General features: G+C 38.2%; 1 pseudogene across 1 annotated transcript; it reads left to right on the top strand.

Moving 5' to 3' along the window:
- Positions 1–17,994: 17,994 nt before the first annotated feature.
- Positions 17,995–19,449, top strand: Nasp-ps1 (nuclear autoantigenic sperm protein, pseudogene 1; annotated as a pseudogene). Its single transcript, XR_015647073.1, has one exon. The product of XR_015647073.1 is annotated as a nuclear autoantigenic sperm protein, pseudogene 1 (transcript).
- Positions 19,450–24,629: the final 5,180 nt, after the last annotated feature.

Raw genomic sequence — 24,629 nt, 5'->3', positions numbered from 1 at the left:
TACTCAAACTTATGGGACACAATGAAAGCTGTGCTAAGAGGAAAACTCATAGCGCTGAGTGCCTGCAGAAAGAAACAGGAAAGAGCATATGTCAGCAGCTTGACAGCACACCTAAAAGCTCTAGAACAAAAAGAAGCAAATACACCCAGGAGGAGTAGAAGGCAGGAAATAATCAAACTCAGAGCTGAAATCAACCAAGTAGAAACAAAAAGGACCATAGAAAGAATCAACAGAACCAAAAGTTGGTTCTTTGAGAAAATCAACAAGATAGATAAACCCTTAGCCAGACTAACGAGAGGACACAGAGAGTGCGTCCAAATTAACAAAATCAGAAATGAAAAGGGAGACATAACTACAGATTCAGAGGAAATTCAAAAAATCATCAGATCTTACTATAAAAACCTATATTCAACAAAATTTGAAAATCTTCAGGAAATGGACAATTTCCTAGACAGATACCAGGTATCGAAGTTAAATCAGGAACAGATAAACCAGTTAAACAACCCCATAACTCCTAAGGAAATAGAAGCAGTCATTAAAGGTCTCCCAACCAAAAAGAGCCCAGGTCCAGACGGGTTTAGTGCAGAATTCTATCAAACCTTCATAGAAGACCTCATACCAATATTATCCAAACTATTCCACAAAATTGAAACAGATGGAGCCCTACCGAATTCCTTCTATGAAGCCACAATTACTCTTATACCTAAACCACACAAAGACCCAACAAAGAAAGAGAACTTCAGACCAATTTCCCTTATGAATATCGACGCAAAAATACTCAATAAAATTCTGGCAAACCGAATTCAAGAGCACATCAAAACAATCATCCACCATGATCAAGTAGGCTTCATCCCAGGCATGCAGGGATGGTTTAATATACGGAAAACCATCAACGTGATCCATTATATAAACAAACTGAAAGAACAGAACCACATGATCATTTCATTAGATGCTGAGAAAGCATTCGACAAAATTCAACACCCCTTCATGATAAAAGTCCTGGAAAGAATAGGAATTCAAGGCCCATACCTTAACATAGTAAAAGCCATATACAGCAAACCAGTTGCTAACATTAAACTAAATGGAGAGAAACTTGAAGCAATCCCACTAAAATCAGGGACTAGACAAGGCTGCCCACTCTCTCCCTACTTATTCAATATAGTTCTTGAAGTTCTAGCCAGAGCAATCAGACAACAAAAGGAGATCAAAGGGATACAGATCGGAAAAGAAGAGGTCAAAATATCACTATTTGCAGATGACATGATAGTATATTTAAGTGATCCCAAAAGTTCCACCAGAGAACTACTAAAGCTGATAAACAACTTCAGCAAAGTGGCTGGGTATAAAATTAACTCAAATAAATCAGTTGCCTTCCTCTATACAAAAGAGAAACAAGTCGAGAAAGAAATTAGGGAAACGACACCCTTCATAATAGACCCAAATAATATAAAGTACCTCGGTGTGACTTTAACCAAGCAAGTAAAAGATCTGTACAATAAGAACTTCAAGACACTGAGGAAAGAAATTGAAGAAGACCTCAGAAGATGGAAAGATCTCCCATGCTCATGGATTGGCAGGATTAATATGGTAAAAATGGCCATTTTACCAAAAGCAATCTACAGATTCAATGCAATCCCCATCAAAATACCAATCCAATTCTTCAAAGAGTTAGACAGAACAATTTGCAAATTCATCTGGAATAACAAAAAACCCAGGATAGCTAAAGCTATCCTCAACAATAAAAGGACTTCAGGGGGAATCACTATCCCTGAACTCAAGCAGTATTACAGAGCAATAGTGATAAAAACTGCATGGTATTGGTACAGAGACAGACAGATAGACCAATGGAATAGAATTGAAGACCCAGAAATGAACCCACACACCTATGGTCACTTGATTTTTGACAAAGGAGCCAAAACCATCCAATGGAAAAAAGATAGCATTTTCAGCAAATGGTGCTGGTTCAACTGGAGGGCAACATGTAGAAGAATGCAGATCGATCCATCCTTATCACCCTGTACAAAGCTTAAGTCCAAGTGGATCAAGGACCTCCACATCAAACCAGACACACTCAAACTAATAGAAGAAAAACTAGGGAAGCATCTGGAACACATGGGCACTGGAAAAAAATTTCCTGAACAAAACACCAATGGCTTATGCTCTAAGATCAAGAATCGACAAATGGGATCTCATAAAACTGCAAAGCTTCTGTAAGGCAAGGGACACTGTGGTTAGGACAAAACGGCAAATAACAGATTGGGAAAAGATCTTTACCAATCCTACAACAGATAGAGGCCTTATTTCCAAAATATACAAAGAACTCAAGAAGTTAGACCGCAGGGAAACAAATAACCCTATTAAAAAATGGGGTTCAGAGCTAAACAAAGAATTCACAGCTGAGGAATGCCGAATGGCTGAGAAACACCTAAAGAAATGTTCAACATCTTTAGTCATAAGGGAAATGCAAATCAAAACAACCCTGAGATTTCACCTCACACCAGTGCGATTGGCTAAGATCAAAAACTCAGGTGACAGCAGATGCTGGCAAGGATGTGGAGAAAGAGGAACACTCCTCCATTGTTGGTGGGATTGCAGACTGGTAAAACCATTCTGGAAATCAGTCTGGAGGTTCCTCAGAAAATTGGACATTGAACTGCCTGATGATCCAGCTATACCTCTCTTGGGCATATACCCAAAAGATGCCTCAACATATAAAAGAGACACGTGCTCCACTATGTTCATCGCAGCCTTATTTATAATAGCCAGAAGCTGGAAAGAACCCAGATGCCCTTCAACAGAGGAATGGATACAGAAAATGTGGTACATCTACACAATGGAATATTACTCAGCTATCAAAAACAACGAGTTTATGAAATTCGTAGGCAAATGGTTGGAACTGGAAAATATCATCCTGAGTGAGCTAACCCAATCACAGAAAGACATACATGGTATGCACTCATTGATAAGTGGCTATTAGCCCAAATGCTTGAATTACCCTAGATCCCTAGAACAAACGAAACTCAAGACGGATGATCAAAATGTGAATGCTTCACTCCTTCTTTAAATGAGGAAAAAGAATACCCTTGGCAGGGAAGGGAGAGGCAAAGATTAAAACAGAGACTGAAGGAACACCCATTCAGAGCCTGCCCCACATGTGGCCCATACATATACAGCCACCCAATTAGACAAGATGGATGAAGCAAAGAAGTGCAGACCGACAGGAGCCGGATGAAGATCGCTCCTGAGAGACACAGCCAGAATACAGCAAATATAGAGGCGAATGCCAGCAGCAAACCACTGAACTGAGAATAGGTCCCCTATTGAAGGAATCAGAGAAAGAACTGGAAGAGCTTGAAGGGGCTCGAGACCCCAAAAGTACAACAATGCCAAGCAACCAGAGCTTCCAGGGACTAAGCCACTACCTAAAGACTATACATGGACTGACCCTGGACTCTGACCCCATAGGTAGCAATGAATATCCTAGTAAGAGCACCAGTGGAAGGGGAAGCCCTGGGTCCTGCTAAGACTGAACCCACAGTGAACTAGTCTATGGGGGGAGGGCGGCAATGGGGGGAGGGTTGGGAGGGGAACACCCATAAGGAAGGGGAGGGGGGAGGGGGATGTTTGCCCGGAAACCGGGAAAGGGAATAACACTCGAAATGTATATAAGAAATACTCAAGTTAATAAAAAAAAATTAACTTCCTCAGATTAGTGTATTTAAAATGTCTCTAAGTATCTTTTAAATAGATGGCTTATATCCAAAATATACAAAGAACTCAAGAAGGTAGACCCCAGGGAGACAAATAACCCTATGAAAAAATGGGGTTCAAAGCTAGACAAAGAATTCACAGCTGAGGAATGCAGAATGGCTGAGAAACACCAAAAGAAATGTTCAACATCTTTAGTAAAAAGGGAAATGCAAATCAAAGCAACCCTGAGATTTCACCTCACACCAAGTGAGAATGGCTAAGATCAAAAACTCAGGTGACAGCAAATGCTGGCAAGGATGTGGAGAAAGAGGAACACTCCTCCATTGTTGGTGGGATTGCAGACTGGTACAACCATTCTGGAAATCAGTCTGGAGGTTCCTCAGAAAATTGGACATTGAACTACCTGAGGACCCAGCTATACTTCTCTTGGGCATATACCCAAAAGATGCCCCAACATATAACAAAGACACGTTTTCCACTATGTTCATCACATCATTATTTATAATAGGTAGAAGCTGGAAAGAACCCAGATAGCTTTAAAGAGAGGAATGGATACAGAAAATGTGGTACATCTGCACAATGGAGTATTACTCAGCTATCAATAACAATGACTTTATGAAATTCATATGCAAATGGATGGAACTGGAAAATATCATCCTGAGGGAGGTAACCCAATCACAGAAAAACACACATGGTATGCATTCATTGATAAGTGGCTATTAGCCCAAATGCTCAAATTACCCTAGATGCACAGAACACATGAAAATCAAGAAGGATGACCAAACTGCAAATGCTTCACTCCTTCTTTAAAAGGGGAACAAGAATACCCTTGGGATGAAATAGGGAGGCAAAGTTTAGAACAGAGGCAGAAGGAACACCCATTCAGAGCCTGCCCCACATGTGGCCAATACATATACAGCCACCCAATTTGATAAGATGGATGAAGTAAAGAAGTGCAGGCTGACAGGAACCGGATGTAGATTTCTCCTGAGAGACAAGGCCAGAATACAACAAATACATAGGCAAATGTCAGCAGCAAACCACTGAACTGAGAACAGGACCCCTGTTGAAGGGATCAGAGAAAGGACTGGAAGAGTTTGAAGGGACTCTAGACCCCATATGAACAACAATGCCAACCAACCAGAGCTTCCAGGGACTAAGCCACCATCCAAAGACTATACATGGACTGACCCTGGGCTCTAACCTCATAGGTAGCAATGAATAGCCTAGTAAGAGCACCAGTGGAAGGGGAAGCCCTAGGTCCTGCCAAGACTGAACCCCCAGTGAACGTGATTGTTGGGGGGAGGGTGATAATGGGGGAAGGATAGGGAGGGGAACACCCATATATAAGGGGAGGTGGAGGGGTTAGGGGGATGTTGGCACGGAAACCGGGAAGTGGAATAACAATCGAAATGTAAATAAGAAATACTCAAGTTAATAAAGATGGAAAAAAAGAAAAAAATTCTAGCAAACCAAATCTAACAATGCATCAAATGGATCATCCATCATAATCGCTTAGGCTTTATCTCAGTGATGCAGGGATATGACAATATGTGGAAATCCATCAATATAATTCACTATATAAACAAACTCAAAGAAAAAAATCACATGATCATTTCATTAGATCATGAGAAAGCATTTGCCAAAATTCAACAACACTTAATGATAAAGTCCTGGAAAGATGAAGAATTCAAGTCCCATACCTAAACATAGTAATAGCAATATACAGCAAGCCAGTAGATAACATTAAACTAAATGGATAGAAATTTGAAGCAATCCTACTAAAATCAGGAACTAGACAAGGCTGCCCACTGTCTCCTTACTTACTCAATATAGTACTTAAATTCTTATCAGAGCAATCAGACAATGAAAGGAAGTCAAAGGGATACAAATTGTAAAGGAAGATATCAAAATATGACTGTTTGCAGAGGATATGACAGTATACTTAAGTGACCTGAAAAGTTCCACCAGAGAACTACTAAGCCTGATAAACAACTTCAGCAAAATGTCTGGGTATAAAATTATTTCAAACAAATCAGTGGCCTTCCTCTACTCAAAGGATAATCAGGCTCAGAAAGAAAATAGGGAAATGACACCCTTCACATTAGTTCCAAATAGTATAAAATAGCTTGCGTGATTTTAACCAAGCAAGTGAAAGATCTGTATGACAAGAACTTCAAGTCTCTGAACAAAGAAATTGAAGAAGATCTCAAAAGATGGAAAGACCTGCTGTGCTCATGGATTGGCAGAATTAATATAGTAAAAATGCCCATTTGGCAAAATCATCCTACGTATTCAATGCAATCTCCAACAAAATTCCAACTCAATTCTTAATAGAGTTAGAAAGAGCAATTTGTAAATTCATTTAGAATAACACAAATCTCAGGATAGCAAAAGCTATCTTCAAAAGTAAAAGAACTTCTGGGGGAATCACCTTTCTTGAACTCAAGCTGTATTACACAACAATAGTGATAAAAACTCTATTGTATTGGTACAGTGACAGGCAGATAGATCAGTGGAATAGAATTGAAGACCCAGGAATAAACCCACACACCCTTGGTCACTGGATCTTTGACAAAGGAGCTAAAACTACACAAAGGAAAAACGATAGCATCTTTAACAGATGGAGCTTGTTCAACTGGAGGTCAGCTGGTAGAAGTATGCAAATAAATCCATTCTTATCGTCCTGTACAAAGCATAAGTCCATGTGGATCAAGGACTTCCACATCAAATTCTGATACACCTAAAGTAATAAAAGATTATGTGGGGAAGAGTCTCAATAACATGGGCACTGGGGAAAATTTCCTGAGCAATAACTTATGCTCTAAGATCAAGAATCAACAAATGGGACCTTATAAAACTTCAAAGCATCTGTAAGGCAGAGGACACTGTCATTAGGACAAAATGACAACCAACATATTGTGAATAGATATTCATCAGTCCTACATCTGATAGAGGGCTAATATCCAAAATATATAAAGAACTCAAGTAGTTAGACTCCAGAGAGCCAAATAACCCTATATAAAAATGGGGTACGGAGCTAAACAAAAAATTCTCAGCAGAGGAATTGTGAATGCCTGAGAAGTACCTAAAGAAATGTTCAACATCCTTAGTTATCAGGGAAATGCAAATCAAAACAACCCTGAGATTCCACCTCACACCAGTCAGAATAGCTAAGATAAATAACTCAGGTGACAACAGATTCTGGCGAGGATGTGGACGATGAGGAAGACTCTTCCATTGTTGGTGGGATTGCAAACTGGAACAATCAGTCTGGAAATCAGTGTGGAGGTTCCTCAGAAAATTGGACATTGAACTACCTGGGGACCCAGCTATACCTCTCCTGGGCATAAATGGAAAAGATGCTCTAACATACAACAAAGACACATGTTCCATGATGTTCATAGCAGCCTTATTTATAATAGCCAGATACTGGAAAGAACCCAGATGTCTTTCAGCAGAGGAATGGATACAGAAAATGTGGTATATCTACACAATGGAGTACTACACAGTTATCAAAAACAGTGACTTCATGGAATTCATAGGCAAATGGATTGAACAAGAAAATATCCTGAGTCAGGTAACCCACTCAAAGAAAAAACAAAGGTAGTACGCACTCGCTGATAAGTGGATATTAGCCCAATAGCTCAAATTCCCCAAGACCACAATCCACAGACCATATGAAGCTCAAGAAGTATGACCAAAGTGTGGATGCTTCACTACTTCTTAAAAGTAGGAACAAATATATTCATAGGAGGGGATATGGAAACAAAGTTTGGGGCAGAGAGTGAAGGAACAGCCATTCAGAACCTGCCCCACATGTGATACACACACACACACACACACACACACACACACACACACACACACACGCACACAGCCACCAATACTAAATAAGTTTGATGAATCTAAGAAGTGCATTGCTGACAGGAACCTGATAGAAATGTCTCCTGAGAGACACAGCCATAGCATCTCCAATACAGAGGCAAATGCTAGCAGCAAACCATTGAACTGAGAACAAGACCCAATTTGGAGGAATTAGAGAAAGGATTGAAAGAATTTAAGGGGCTTACAACCACATAAGAGCAACAATACCAATCCTCCGTAGGTCCCAGTGACTAAACCACTACCCAAAGACTATGCATGGACTGACCCATGGCTCCATCTGCATATGTAGCAGAGGATGGCCTTGTTGGGCACCAATGGAAAGAGAAGCTTTTGGTCTTGCCAAGATTGGGCCTCCAGTGTAGGAGAATGTTGGTGGGGAAGGGGGGTGGATGGGGAGGGGAACATCCTTATAGGAAAAAGAGAGTGAGATGGGATAGGGGGATTATGTCTGGGAAACCCAGAAAGGGAATGACATTTGAAATGTAAATAAAAATATTCAATAAAAGAAAAATAAAGATTAGTCACTGAAAAGCCAATTTGTGAAATTTCTTGAACATAACATGTTGCAATATGTTATTCTTCTCCTTTAGCTCCTACCATGCCTAAAGTAAACAAATTGCATCTAAAGACTAAATTAGAAAAGTTTTTAATGGAGACAAGAATGCCTAACCCAGTAGTTATGTCCAACTGATACTCATTGTAAGTGAAAAATATCTTCTTCAATGAAATCTCATTGGGAAAACAAAACACTCTTAGGCCTAGTCCTCCGTACACCAGTAGCTGGCCAATAGAGTACAAACACTATGGCATCTTTGAAGGTTCTTTGTTTAATACTGTTAAGTGAGGAAGTAATTTTTATCTACCTTACATGTCCTTTGCATGTATAATATGGCTTTAAGTTTGGAGGTTTTATGTGGTTTTCACATGTCTGAATGTGTCTATCTCTGCATATGTATGTTTTTCTTGTGCTTTTTCTTTGCCTCTTTTTCTTCTGTGTTGCTTTGTCATATTACAATCTTTTGTTTTTATTATCTTTTATTTTTGTTCCTTGGATACTTGCTTTTTGGGTTATCCTATTTTATTTTATTACTATACCTTACATACCTGTACTTTTTCCTAAGAAAAGACATTAAGTGTTTGGATCTATATGGAAGAGGAGGTTGCGAGGAACTGGAAGGAATAGAACGATGAGAAGCAATAATCAGAGTATATTGTATGAAAAATATATTTAATAAAATATTAAGAAAAGAATCTACTATATGTTTCTTTTAATATTCAAATGGAAAATAACTGAAACATAAATCCTAGTTACAAAACACTAAAAATAATTGCGACATAACAGTAAAGCCGTTGGCATTAAAACCAAAGAAATGACAAGATATTATATGCAGAATACTATGTAAGAACTTGGCCAGGAGAAATAAAATGTGCTGTCTGTCTCCCAGCAAGGAGGAATAAGACAACCTTAACATTTCCCTAAGGAACCCCACTGTGAGAACAAGAATAGAGACAAATATAGATTCTAATTGTATACCGTTTATATCTTTTGACATTTCAAAACTGTTTCTACAAGACTAATCACAGCTAGGATTAGTCTGACAGAGTCTTAGTTGCATCCTACAACAGAAAAGCCAGGAAAAAAGGTAGATGAACTTCAGAGTTTGAGTTTGGTGAATATAAAACTAAGTTTTTAATTATTGGAATTGTTTAAGTGGGGTTAGTTTATAGTATAAATGCTTTAATTTGCTTTAGCTGTTTCACTCTTAGAATTCAGAAAAGACGATTTCTTAGCAAAAAGTAGCTACATTATTTTTACTTAGTCTCAAATGTCTTATTTTATGACCATATTGTCAAGGCATGTAGGAAGTAGAAAAGAGAAGGTGCTGCTAATGCATACATTTAATTCTTGGGGAGTAATACATTTTTAAAGTGTGTGGAGAATGGTTGTAAAACTATGTGAAACCACAAGGTCCATTACATCACTGGTTCTCATATTTTCTAATACTGTGCATCTTAATAGAGTTCCTCATGTTGAGATGATCCACAACAACAAAATTTTTATTCCTGCTTCATAAGTGTAATTTTTCTTCTGTTATGATTCATAATGTAAACATCTTGTGTTTTCTGATGATCTTAGGCAACTCCTGTGAAAAGTTCATTTGAACATGCTTCCACACAAAGTGTCCTGACCCAAATGGTGAGAACCACCGGATTAAATCATATAAACAGGGAATTTTATGGTCTTTGAATTTTATCTCAATAAAGGTATTAAACACATCTATGGTAAATTGACATTAAATATGACCACTGTGGTTGGATACAACCGGAACTCATTTCATTAAGTAAAATAAATGCCATCTGTTTTCTCTCATGTTTAAAAATTAAATTGAATTGTGCATGGGTATGTCTGCTTGTCTGCTTAAGTCAAAACTAGAAATAGAATTATGGTGGGATGAACCTTCTTAACGGGTGGGAAATTGAGAAGTTAAAAGAACATACTAGTTTGAGGGGGAAATGATAATGAGCTGCAGGATGTAGTGTTATAGAGAAAGCAGTGGAGGAAAAGGTGAATTAATGAGAATAAGGTAAAATGATATATTTGAAGATGCCATGGTAAAGCTCATTATTTTGCATTCTTAATTTTTGAAAACTTTTTACTGATCCGTCATGAGTTTCAAATTATGCACTCCAATCCCACTCATCTCCCCATCCTTCCATATCCACGATCTGTCCTAACATCTTCCAAAAGAAAATGACAAAAACAAAAAAATAAAAACAATAATAGAAAAAAAGTGACATAAAAATCAGAAATAAAATACAAACAAAGAAGCTGAAGTGTGTCACACATTTATTGTGACAGATTTTATCCAATTTTACTTGCAATCACTTATTGCAGTGAGTTGTGGCCACTGGCTTCTACTACACTATCTATACTAGATCCTCCTGGTGCTTCTCTCTACACCTTTAGTTCTGCAGAAATGAACCCTTTATGTACCCCAGTAGTTCATAGATGGGATAAAGGTTGTGGTGGGCCAGCTCCTGGCACTAGATCTAAGCCTCAGTTGAAGTTGTTTTGCTCAGCCCATCAGTTCTCCTTGTAGCAGCCTGCAAGGGACAGAACTGGCTTTCTAGTAGCCAAATCATTTGGTCAGCTCTCAAGCACCCATGCCACCAGGACCACCTTTCCTGCACTGCCTCAGCTAAGTGCAGGTTCGGCTGTCCCTAGTGGGGTGTATTCTTAAAAGCAAATTCTTGGAGCTAGAGAGATGGCTCAGCAGGTAATATAATTTGCTATTCTTACAGAGAACTCAGGTTTGATTTCTTACACCCAAATAGCAACTCACATCCATACATCCATATGTAACTCCAGCTCCAGGGGATCTGACACACTTTTCTGCCCTCTGCAGACAAGGCATGCAAAAGGTACACATATATGTATGCAGGAAAAAGACAAATATACAAAATAAAAATAAATTAATATATTTTAAAAGTTAATTCCTAATCAATGTCCTCTTCCTCCCAATCCCCTAACACATTCCCTCCCTGAATCCATTCACAGTCAATCATCCACCCCCATGCTTTGTCTCTACCAATGCCACAACTGCCACACACTACAAGATTGCTCCCTCACCAGCCTACCACACAGAGGCCAGATCTGCTAATGCCATTGCTCCCATGTATGTGCTTTCTCACTGGTCCACCTGAATTGTTGGAAATGGAAAAAAAACATGATAACTTTAATTTTAAAATAAACCAGAAAGGCACAACTTCTGGGTGTAGAATCTATTTTCCTAAATTCATGATGAAAATGCTTTCTGTGGTGGAAGCTGCCACCAGGTTTGACAATCCCCTGGTCTACATCCTGCAAGTCCTCTCACTCTCTAACTCAATGAAAAAGGGCCTTATTTTCTCTCCTGTCCCCTAGCCCTCTCTCTGACCAGAAAAAGCCACCTCCTTATCTTTGCCCAGATATTGATTGGCTTCCTGTCATCTTTACTAGCTAATTGAGTAATTAGGGGACAAAAAGTAACTATTTCCCCCTGCAAAAGTAACTATTTTTCATATTATTATCGGTTATTTTATTTATTTACATTGCAAATGTTATCCCCATGCCCAGTTTACTCTCCACAAACTCCCTATCCCCTCACTCAAACACTGGTTCTATGAGGGAGATCCCCACTCCCACCCACTCACTTCAGGGTCCTGTCCCCAGCATTTTCCAAAACTGGGATATCTAGCCTTCCCAAAACCAATGGCCTCTCCTCTCATTGATGTTGGATGAGATCATCCTCTATTACATATGCGGATGGAGCCATAGACCCCTCCATGTGTACTCTTTGCTTGGTGGTTTAGACCCTTGGGACTCTGGGGTGTCTGGTTGGTTGATATTGTTGTTGTATCCATGGGGTTGCAAACCCCATCAGCTCCTTCAGTCCCTCAGCCTTCCCTCCCTTCCCAACTCATAATCTCACCCCACATGCCCTCTCTGTAAGATCCATTGCTTCTCTGTTTCCCTTCAGAAAAGAAACTTCTCCCAGGGATATAAACCTAACTCAGCATAGCAGGGTGAAATAATACTAGGCATATACCCTCATAACAAGGCTGGATGAGGCAATCTAGTAAGAAGGAAAAGGTTCCAAGGGCAGGCAAACGAGTCTGAAAAATCCTCATTCTTACTGTTAGGAGTCCAACAAGACCACCAACAAAAAGAATCACAGCATGTATACACATAGCCTGGTGCAGACCTATACAGGCTTCATGGTTGCCTCTTCCTTCTTCCATCAGCTGAGGCCAGTTTGTTGGTTCCATACATAAAAGTGCTCGTTGCAAAGCTCAATGACATAAACTAAATACCCAGACCTCACATGGGGTTAGGGAAAGCAGACTCTCAAATGTTGTGCTCTGACCTCTATATGCACAGGTGCAGAGAAACCTACCTATCACCCAACACATAAAATAATAAACAAGTGTCTTGCAAAACAAAGGAATAAAGAGTGAATGTACTGGTAGTAGTTCTTATGGCCTTTACCTACTAAATTCCTTTTTAAAACCCTCCCAGTGGAACAAAAAATGTACCACTTATTCCTTTGAACCCAAATTCTCCACTAGTTGAAAAATATTGATGCAGAGTTGTTGACTTGTACAAGTTTTAATTTTTCTCTAAATTATTCAAAGAAATAATCTTTAAATTTTGCCACGCAAACACTTCCTTGATATATTTGAAACCTACTCTGGATGGTGGGTATATTTTGAAACTTCCTTCTTTAGTCATATAAGGATTTGTGTGTGTCTGTGTGTGTGTGTGTGTCTGTGTGTGTGTGTGTGTGAGAGAGAGAGAGAGAGAGAGAGAGAGAGAGAGAGAGATCATTGATCACTTCCTTCTTTCTCTTGTCTTTTTTTTTTTACAGGAAAACAAACTATTTTTATTTGCAGATGATGTGATATTATATATAAAAGAACCAAAAAAATTACAAGAGAAAGGTTATAGAATTGATGAACAGCTGTATCTAAGAGGCAAAATCAACATAAAAAAGTAATCTTTCTATAAACCAGTTTCTTTGGATGCTATGATTTATATTTAGGAGTATATATGTATATAAGAATAAAAATATGCATGCAATAACAGTAAATATAAAGACCATGATTTTGAAGAAGAGTAGAAAAGTTTACATGGGAGAGTTTTCTTCAAGAGAGAAGAAATAGAAGGGAATGATGTTCTAATTAAATATATATTTTAAACTTTTCCCTCCATCTTTATTAAATTGGGTATTTCTTATTTACATTTCAATTGTCATTCCCTTTCCTGGTTTCCAGGCCAACATACCACTACCTCTCCCCCTCCCCTTCTGTATGGGTGTTCCCCTCCCCATCCTCTCCCATTACCGCCAACCTCTCAACAATCACGTTCACTGGGGGTTCAGTCTTGGCAAGACCAAGGGCTTCCCCTTCCACTGGTGCTCTTACTAGGCTATTAAAATAGGCAGGCAAAGTTTAGAACAGAGGCTGAAGAAACGCACATTCAGAGCCTGCCCCACATGTGGCCCATACATATACAGCCACCAAACTAGATAAGATGGATGAAACAAAAAAGTGCAGGCTGACAGGAACCGAATGTAGATCTCTGCTGAGAGACACAGCCAGAATACGGCAAATACATGGGTGAATACCAGCAGCAAACTACTGAACTGGAATGGGACTCCCGTTGAAGGAGTCAGAGAAAGGAATGAAAGAGCTTGAAAGGGCTCGAGACCCCATATGAACCACAATGCCAATCAACCAGAGCTTCCAGGGACTAAACGACTACCCAAGGACTATACATGGGCTGACCCTGGGCTCTTAAGTCTTCTTATCGAAGACCTTTGTAAGGTAGCTACCTGGTTGGCCTCTGAATCCAGCACAGACAAATTAACACAGCTAGAAAAGGACTCCAGAGGTATTGATGTTCAAAGTATAACATGCATAATTCTCACTTGAAAAATCTTGTAAAAGGTAAGTTTTGGTTTTCAATGTTTTGTGAAATGTCAGTAATTATGATTTCCTAACACTTATGTGATTGTTTCCTTTAACACATAGCTACTAGTTCTATCCTAGCATGTTAGTGGTAGAATTGGGTATGTATAACAGTTCCTGATATCATTCCTGCCTTATTACAATTATTAGCATGCCCTCCTGAAAGTACTTTTCTGCCTGATGCATTAGAAATAGTGAATAGATACATGATTCCATTTTATCAATGACAGAAAATTCAATGGTACACAAAATAATTAAAGGTACAGGCCACTTTAAGCTGCATGTTAGTATTATGTGAGGCATTTATAAATTTGCAGATGAAAAGCCCAATTATATTAGAAAATCTAGGGCTTATAGCCAGAACTGCCCATATTCTACAATCTTCATGTAATTCCAATACAGAGAATTATTGAGCAATTACAATTTACTTTCGTGGTGTACTTGCATAAGCATCACCTATTTACCATAAATTAACATAAATTAGATAAAGCCGCAGATTAGACTCACTGAATAGCAGTATACCCTTTATCAAAATCCCAAGAGATGCTTCATGTTTAAAAAAATATATATTTCGGTCCCCAGCTCCGAAAAAAAAAAAGAAAGAAAAAAAAAGAAAAAAATATATTAAGATGATCTTTGAAATTTTTAATCTAGGTTAGTTTCATTTAAGAGAAGTCAAATATTTATAGTAATCATGTCATGAGGAGAGGACTATCAGAATACTCTAATATGAAATGTTGAACTTGACCTCTAAATAAAAATAACCATAGTTTTCATGTTCAAATTGTTTCCATTTTTATTCCATGTCATGGTTCAGGAACTTAGTAATGATAAAGAGAAACAGTGGACAGGAGGAACTTTAAACTTGTGTAAATATCAAGTCTAACCAAAAAATTTCATTCACAGAAGACTAAAACTTGAAGCAATCCCACTAAAATCAGGGACTAGACAAGGCTGCCCACTCTCTCCCTACTTACTCAATATAGTTCTTGAAGTTCTAGCCAGAGTAATCAGACAAAATGAGATCGAAGGGATACAGATTGGAAAAGAAGAAGTCAAAATATCACTATCTGCAGATGATATGATATTTAAGTGTTCTCAAAAGTTCCACCAGAGAACCACTAAATCTGATAAACACCTTCAGCAAAGTGGCAGGGTATAAAATTAACTCAAATAAATCAGTAGTCTTCCTCTACATAAAAGAGAAACAACCCAAGAAAGAAATAAGGGAAACGACACCTTCATAATAATCCCAAATAATATAAAATACGTGGGTGTGACTTTATCCAAGCAAGTAAAAGATCTGTATGATAAGAACTTCAAGCCTCTGAAGAAAGAAATTGAAGAAGACCTCAGAAGATGGAAAGATCTCCCATGCTCATGGATTGGAAGGATTAAGATAGTAAAAATGGCCATTTTACCAAAAGCGATCTACAGATTCAATGCAATCCCCATCAAAATACCAATCCAATTCTTCAAAGAGTTAGACAGAACAATTTGAATATTCATCTGGAATAACAAAAAACCCAGGATAGCTAAAACTATCCTCAACAATAAAAGGACTTCTGGGGAAATCACTATCCCTGAACTCAAGCAATGTTACAGAGCAATAGTGATAAAAACTGCATGGTATTGGTACAGAAACAGACCGATAGACCAGTGGAATAGAATGGAAGACCCAGAAATGAACCCACACACCAATGGTCACTTGATTTTTGACAAAGGAGCCAAAACCATCCAATGGAAAAAAGATAGCATTTTCAGCAAATGGGCTGGTTCAACTGGAGGTCAGCATGTAGAAGAATGCAGATCGATTCATGCTTATCACCCTGTACAAAGCATAACTCCAAGTGGATCAAGGACCTCCACATCAAACCAGACACACTCAAACTAATAGAAGAAAAAGTGGGGAAGCATCTCGAACACATGAGCACTGGAGGAAATTTCCTGAAGAAAACACCAATGGCTTATGCTCTAAGATCAAGAATTGACAAATGGGATCTCATAAAACTGCAAAGCTTCTGTAAGGTAGAGGACACTGTTGTTAGGATGAAGCGGCAATCAACAGATTGGGAAAAGATCTTTACCAATCGTACAACTGATAGAGGGCTTATATCCAAAATATACAAAGAACTCAAGAAGTTAGACCGCAGGGAGACAAATAACCCTATTAAAAATGTGGTTCGAAGCTAAACAAAGAATTCACAGCTGATGAATGCCGAATGGCTGAGAAACACCTAAAGAAATGTTCAACATCTTTAGTCATAAGGGAAATGCAAATAAAAAAAAACCCTGAAATTTCACCTCATCCAGTGGAAATGGCTAAGATCAAAAACTCAGGTGACAGCACATGCTGGCGAGGATGTGGAGAAAGAGGAACACTCCTCCATTGTTGGTGGGATTGCAGACTGGTAAAACCATTCTGGAAATCAGTCTGGAGGTTCCTCAGAAAATTGGACATTGAACTACCTGAGGACCCAGCTAGACCTCTTTTGGGCATATACCCAAAAGATGCCCCAACATATAACAAAGACACAGGCTCCACTATATTCATAGCAGCCTTATTTATAATAACCAGAAGCTGGAAAGAACCCAGATGCCCTTCAACAGAGGAATGGATACAGAAAATGTGGTATATCTACACAAGGGAATATTACTCAGCTATCAAAAACAATGACTTTATGAAATTCATATGCAAATGGATGGAACTGGAAAATATCATCCTGAGTGAGGTAACCCAATCACAGAAAAACACACATGGTATGCACTCATTGATAAGTGTCTATTAGCCCAAATGCTTGAATTACCCTAGATGCACAGAACACATGAAACTCAAGAAGGATGATCAAAATGTGAATGCTTCACTCCTTCTTTAAACGAGGAACAAGAATACCCTTGGGAGGGAACAGGAAAGCAAGTTTTAGAACAGAGAGGCAGAAGGAACACCCACTTAGAGCCTGCCCCACGTGTGGCCCATACATATACAGCCACCCCATTAGATAAGATGGATGAAGCAAAGAAGTGCAGGCCGACAGGAACCGGATATAGATCTCTCCTGAGAGACACAGCCAGAGCATAGCAAATACACAGGCGAATGCCAGCAGCAAACCACTGAATTGAGAACGGGACCCCCATTGAAGGAATCTTAGAAAGGACTGAAAGAGCTTGAAGGGGCTTGAGACGCCATATGAACAACAATGCCAACCAATCAGAGCTTCCAGGTCTAAGCCATTACCCAAAGACTATACATGGACTGACCCTGGGCTCCAACCTCATAGGTAGCAATGAGTTGTCTAGTAAGAGCACCAGTGGAAGGGGAAGCCCTTGGTCCGGCCAAGACTGCACCCCCAGTGAACGGGTTTGTTTTGGGGAGGGTGGTAATGAGGGGAGGATGGGGAGGGGAACACCCATATAGAAGGGAAGGGGGAGGGTTTAGGAGGATGTTGACCTGGAAACTGGGAAGTGGAATAACAATCGATATGTAAATAAGAAATACTCAAGTTAACAAAGATGGGGGAAAAAAGAAAAGTAGAACAGGAAAATGTTGCTATATATTCCTAATATTTTATTGTTTCTCTTTTCTTAAGCAATTCAAGAAAAGATAGGGAAATATTCCATAATAGAAGTTACATACTGAATAATAGGTTCAAAGAAGAACTGACAGGTAAATAGTGTTCCTGAAAAAAAACTGTAACAGTGTATGAGTCTAACCACAAGTCCATGGATTTGTAAGTATGTAAAGTGTGAATGTCGAGTGGGGGTGGAGAGAGAGAAGTGGAGAGAGAGAGAGAGAGAGAGAGAGAGAGAGAGAGAGAGAGAGAGAGAGAGAGAGAGAGAGAGAGAGAGAGAGAGAGAGAGAGAGAGAGGATTAAAACATACTGATAGAATCTGCCATTTTCTCTACCTGAGTAATTCATCGTTGTCTGGAATTCTCTAGTTTTCTTCACAAGCAGTATACTCCCCACTGGCCCACCACCTCAGTGGAAAGATGGCCACAGAGTCTACAGCCACTCTTACCATTGCCATGGAACTGGTTTCTGCTGACAAAATTGAAGATGCTCCTGCTCCTTCTACCTCTGCAGATAAAATGGAGAGTCTGCATGTGGATAGTGAAGCTAAGAAACTACTGGGATTAGGACAGAAACATCTGGTGATGGGTGACATTCAGGCAGCTGTTAATGCATTCCAGGAAGCAACTAGTCTTTTAGGTAAGAAGTATGGAGAAACGGCTAATGAGTGTGGAAAAGCCTTCTTTTTTTACTTGAAGTCACTTCTGGAGTTGGTCAGAATGGAGAATGGAGTGTTGGGAAATGCCTTAGAAGGAGTTCATGTAGAAGAGGAAGAAGGAAAAAAACAGAAGATTAATCTTTGATAGAAAATAATGATAATGTAGATGAAACTGAAGACTCAGAGGAAGAAGACAAAGAAAATGACAAGGCTGAAGAAATAACAAATGAATCAGTTCTTGAAAAAAAGACTCTTCAAGAAAATGAAGAAGAAGATATTGGGAATTTTGAACTTGCCTGGGATATGCTAGATTTAGCCAAGATTATTTTTAAGAGGCAAGAAACAAAAGAATCCCAGGTTTATGCTGCACAAGCCCATCTTAAACTTGGAGAAGTTAGTGTTGAATCTGAGGATTATATTCAAGTTGTGGAGGAGTTTCAGGCTTGCCTAAGCCTGCAAGAACAGTTTTTGGAAGCTCACAATGGTCTCCTTCCAGAGACTCACTACCAATTGGGTTTGGCCTATGGTTACAACTCTCAGTATGATGAGGCAGTAGCCCAGTTTGAAAAATCTATTGAAGTCATTGAGAAAAGAATGACTGTACTACATGAGCAGATGAAGGAGGCTGAAGGATCATTTACTGAATACGAGAAAGAAATCGAGGAGCTGAAAGAACTGCTACCTGAAATTTGAGAGAAGATAGAAGATCCAGAGGAATCTCAGCGGAGTGGGAATGTAGTTGAACTGGCTCTAAAGATTACTCTGGTTGAGAGCTCTACTTCAGGTTTCACTCCTAGTCAAGCTGGTGCCTCGGTATCCATGATTGACAGTAGAAAACCAACAGACGGCGCTTCCTCATCAAATCGTGTCACTGATATTTCCCATCTTGTCAGAAAGAGGAGGAAACAAGAGGAAGAGAGTCCCCGGAAGATGATGCAAAGACAGCTAAACCAGAGCCAGAGGTGAATGGAGGCAGTGGGGATGCTGTCTCCAATGGAAAATGAAGTTTCAGAAAACATGGAGGCTGAGGCTGAGAATCAGGCTGAGAGCCAGACAACAGCAGAAGGGACAGTGGACCCTGCAGCTACAGTTAAAAGCAATGCATGTTAAAAGGCGAGCAGAACCTTCCTCCTGAGGGAAAGTGGTTTTGTACATAATGTATTTTTTTTCACTTTTGGGGATTCGTTTTGTATAAATCCAATAAAGATTGTAGGCAACAACAACAACAACAACAACAACAACAACAACAACAACAAAAAACAACATACTGATAAAGATGATAAAGATGGCTCACTGGGTAAAGACACTTGCCATGTAAACCCGGTAACCCAACTTCACATTCTGTAGTCCCTGTGTGGGAAGGACATAAACAGACCCAGAGCTATATTCTGACCTCTACACATAATATTTTGAATCACCTGCATATGTCATAAATATAAACAATAATAAATAAAATATTTTAAACCATAGGCATATAGAAATTTCTAGTATTCAAAGACTTTATATTGAGGTATAATTGGTCATTTGCATGACATGATTTAATACTTATTTTAAATATATATTTTATATTAATGAAAAATTACATTAAATACATCGTGTGATGACCTCAAAACAAGCAAATCAATAAAATATATGAAACTTCTGATTTCATTCCAACCCTTGGAATTAGAATCAATATACTAAATCATTAAACTTCTTTTGGGAAATGCATTTTTTGATCTACTATCAAGAATATGTTCCTTTTGCTTTGTCAATGTAAGCATTTATACTTCGTTTATTTCTGTTATTATATTGTAATTCCAGAGACAGATTAATCCAGACAGAGTAAATTAATATCCACAGAATACTGGGTGATTTCAATACCACATTTTTTCTAATTGGACAAGAACATCTGAAAAAAAAGTAAACAGAACTATTAAAAATCCATTGGCATGATTTTTCAAATGTATCTCATAGATATCTACAGAATATTCCACCAAAACACCAAAGAGTACACCTTCTACTTGTTAGCACATGTAAATTTCAATAATGTAAAGCACATAATGGTATAAAAAAATAAATCTGAAGAAATACAGAAGAAAGTAAAATGACATCATATATCTATCTGACCACAATCCAATGAAACCAATAAAGCTCAAAATCAATAGCAAAAGAAACCCTAAAATTATATAAACTCATAGATCTTATATAGAGCACTACTGAATGATTTATAAATCTTTACATTGATAAAACAAATGGAAGGTATTTATTATTGTTGTTGTTGTTGTTATTATCTAATCTTTTTTTTTACAGTCTAGTCATTATCTGCCTTCATAGTCTTCCTTCTGACTGTTCCTCATCCTATACCTCCCTCATTTCCATCGGGATGCTCCCCTACTCCCACCCTGCCAGATCTCCCCACACCATGTGTCCAATTCTCTCAACAGTTAGGTGAGTCCAGACCAGGCAGTCCTCTGCTGTATACGTGTCAGGGACCTCATATCAGCTAGTGCATGCTGCCTGGTTGGTAGCTCAGTGTCTAAGAGATTTCGGGGATGCAGGTCAGGTGAAACTGCTGGTTGAAGTTGCTTTCCTCCTCAGCTTCTTTCAGCCTTTTGTAATTCAACCACAAGGTCCCTGGATTCTGTCCATTGATTGAGTGTGAGTATCTGAATCTGACTCTTTCAGCTGCTTGATGGGCCTCTGGAGGGCAGTCAGGCTAAGCTCCTGTCTGTAAACACACCATTAATAGTGTCAGATCTTGCTGAAGAGGCTTGCAACCCTGTAAGAACAACAATGACAATCAACAAGACCTCCAAGGGATTAAACCAGTACCCAAAGACTATATACATGAACTGGCACATGGCTCCAACTGCATATGTAGCAGAAGAAGGCCTTGTTGGGCACCAATGGAAGGAGAAGCCCTTGGTCCTGTCAAGGTGGGACCCCCAGTGTAGGGGAAAGTAGGGAGTATAGGAAAGGGGGTGGATGGGGTGGAGAACACCTTTATAGAAGAAGGGGAGGGGATGGGATATCGGGCTTATGTTTGGGAAACCTGGAAAGGGAATAACATTTGAAATGTAAATAAAAAAATCCAATTAAAAAATAGTGTCAAGTCTTGGAGCCTACCCTTGAGCTGGTTCCAAATTTGGGCAGGTCATTGGACCTGCTTTCCCTCAGGATCTTCTCCATTTTTGTTTCTGCAGTTCTTTTAGACAGGAACAATTCTGGGTCATAGTTTTGACTGTGGGATGGCAACCCCATCCATCCAACCCCATCCAAAAATGATGCCCCATTTTTCTACTGGAGATGCAATTTACAAGTATTCATGGTAGTAGAACAAAACATGCTTTCCCCAAAAAGTGTCTAATAATTTAGTATTTTAATTCAAATGCCAAGAATTAGATTAATATTAGAAGGAAACTTTGTGTATTTTATGAGTTTGTTTGGGGGATCATTACACATTGTGTTTAAGACAATTTTTCTTTATTGTAAGATCAACCTTTAAAAATAAGTGTTAAAAATTGTTGTACAAGTAACCAGTTATACCTCAAACTTCACAAATAAGCTCTGATATACATTAAAATAGGCTTTAGGTGTAAATTTGTAGCTCTTAGTGCCTATTTTATTAACCTATAGTATAAAGCACAAATCAATAATTTAATGATGTGCTTCAAGATCTTGGATAAATCAACACAAACTAAAAGCAGTTCTAGTACACATGGAAAAAATGTTAAAATCCGAGGAAGAAATTAATGAAATATAAAAACAACAATTAATAAAACAAATTATCATTTAATATATCACCTGGTTCTTTAAAATCATAACCAACTTTGATAGATTATTAGTTAAGTTAACCAAAAGAGAAATAAGCGCCCAAAATTAATAAAGCTAGAGATGGACAAGGAAACACACAAACACTAAAGAAATTTAAAAAATTATATATGAATATTTTAAAAGCCTGTACTCTTTTAAATTAAAAAAGTCTAAATGAAATAGATTTCTATATTCATATGAATAACTAAAGTTAAACCAATAAAATATCAACAACTTCGATTTATCACCAATAAGGAGATTGAAACACTAATAAAAAGTCTTCCTACTTAAAAAAGTGCACAGGTTCAGATTGGTTCACTGTAGAACTTTTTAAGACCTTTAAAAGGAACTATAGCTAATATATCTTAAATTTTTAAAGTAACACAATAAAGAAAGAAAATGAGCACTTTGAAACTCCTGTGAAGCCAGTGTTATAAAAAGAAAGATGAGAAGGAAAAAGAGGAACAGGAGGAGGAGAGAACAATAGGCCACACTCTCATTGATGACAATAGATACATAAATTTCCACAAAGTAATTTTGAAACGCATACATCCATAGGTTTAGAAGATCATCTATCATTGTGTTAAAATTGTCTTTATAACAAAGATGCATACATCATTTGAAATTTGTATATACAAGAATATGAACTGAATTCATTAAATGTAATGAAAGATTTGGAATACATGCAGTGTCTCGTCTCTTATAGTTTTAATATACTATTATGACTAGGTAATCCAATGCCTATTATACTACTCTTCACATTCAGATTGTATCAAACTCAAGATGAGACAAATATGGTTAACAAGTGGGGTGAATTAAAGGCTTTAGATTTACTTCACATGGGTCTTGAAAGTGGCAATGAACTTATATTTTATGTACTTTCAAACCAGTAGGAATAAAGGACCATGTATTTTTCACTAGTGTGCACCTGTATACACAGTCTCCACCTCCTCCAACTTCTGCTTTCATTATATAGGATGCACATCAATGCTAATCACAACCAGAAGCCATTCTTAGTATATATAAAAGTCTTGACCTTACATACCTTCTGTTTGTGTGCCTTTATACTTCTCAAGAGTGAAGAAAATGAAATAAGCCAGTAAGAGTGTATAGTCAATGTCTGCTGTGAGCATGGCCTGTGCAAGATATGAAAGATAAAAATGTCAAAAATATTTCATTTTCATGAGCTTATATACAGCCGAAGCATTATATATAGCTGGATCTACGGTTCTCATATCTGATCCCACTGCAGCTCTGACAGCATCAAAGAAACACAAGGTTATCAAGGTCTCTAAAGCCTGTGTTCAGTGAAAAACAATGTTCACCTTTCCGCATGGCTCATGAGTAGAGAACTGGTTATTAAAATTAGTTAAGGGCTGGAGAGATGGCTCAGCGATTAAGAGCACTGACTGCTCTTCCAGAGGTCCTGAGTTCAATTCCCAGCAACCACATGGTGGCTCACAATCATTTGATATTCTCTTCTGGTGTGTCTGAAGATAGCTACAGTGTACCATTTAATAAATAAATAAATCTTTAAAAAATTAGTTAATTGTGACATTGGGTTGGACCACTGCCTTGAGATAAATGTGTTCGGCAGTATTTTCTCATGAAGAACTGAAGACTGAACATTCCTGCCTTTAATTAGAAGAGATAGTTAAGAAAACTTACACTAAATCAAAGAAATGGCAAGATTTGGACTATGTTTATATTGTAAGGTCTGTATGTACTGTTATGTATCTTCATTGATAAGCCTAAAACAATGATAACTGTACAAGTAGAAATGACTACTAAATTTCATTGCCTAATTTATCACATACAGATAAAGAAACATACTATCTTTGCATACAGAAAAAAAGATATTATTTTATCCCCAGTACTGGGGAGAGTAAGATACAAATAGATAATTGTCTACTAATTGAGTTCCAGAACAGCTTGTGCTACACAGAAAGACACTGTCTCAAAAAAAGAATTTAAGTTTTACCAGTTTTCCTGATAGATGACTTAAAAGTGTACTATTGAGAAATCGATAACACATAAGTACTATCCCTGAGGACCATCTCATTGTAACCACAATGAATTGAATTAATTTCTTTCTAGGGGGTGTCATTTCATGTATTATTTTATTAGCAATTTTTTATTTACTTTTCAAATGTTATTCCCTTCCCCAGTTTCACATCCATAAGGCCCCTATCCCATCCCCCTCTCTTTCTTCTATAAAGGTGTTCCTCCTCCCTAACCACCCCCCTTCCCACCTCCCTGCCCTGACATTCCCCTACACTAGGGACTCCAGACTTGGCAGAAACATCTTTTAACATGGAGGGAGAATAATGATAATAGTTAATGAACTGTGGTCTAGTTTACAAGTATTAATTGAATCACAGTCTAGCTACTAATTTAAATTTTTATAAATTATTCATTATGTGCCTGTACCTTAGCAGTCATATTTAACTCATTTAAGATTCAAAGTAACCAATGAAGAATTATTTGAGACTATTTTA

This window comes from Rattus norvegicus, chromosome X (genome assembly GCF_021556685.1).
Source record: "Rattus norvegicus strain SHRSP/BbbUtx chromosome X, alternate assembly SHRSP_T2T, whole genome shotgun sequence".
Classification (NCBI taxonomy): Eukaryota; Metazoa; Chordata; class Mammalia; order Rodentia; family Muridae; genus Rattus; species Rattus norvegicus.
This window is presented reverse-complemented; position numbering and strand designations above follow the sequence as displayed.